This window comes from Triticum dicoccoides, chromosome 3A, assembly GCF_002162155.2.
Source record: "Triticum dicoccoides isolate Atlit2015 ecotype Zavitan chromosome 3A, WEW_v2.0, whole genome shotgun sequence".
Lineage (NCBI taxonomy): Eukaryota > Viridiplantae > Streptophyta > Magnoliopsida > Poales > Poaceae > Triticum > Triticum dicoccoides.
In genome coordinates, this window is record NC_041384.1 from 129,103,063 (window position 1) to 129,103,354 (window position 292).

Consider the following 292-nt stretch of genomic DNA (forward strand, 5'->3'; position numbering starts at 1 on the left):
GCTATATGCCAAAAACAGAGCTACGGATGCGGAGATATAAGATGATGAAAAACACCAATTATTAGGGTTTGGGACGAAAAAGTGAACCCCGATTCTCAGATCCAGATCCGGGGCACGTTTCCCGAGGTTCGCCGGATTCGGAGGTGGGCCACCGGAGTGGGACTTGCCGGCGACGACATGGGGAGCGGCGGAGGGCGGCGGAGGCAGAGACGGCCGGAGAGGGCCGGGAGGCGAGGCGCGGCTGGGGACGGTGGCCGGTCCCGGGTGCGGCGGCGCCGGGTCGGGCGAGCTG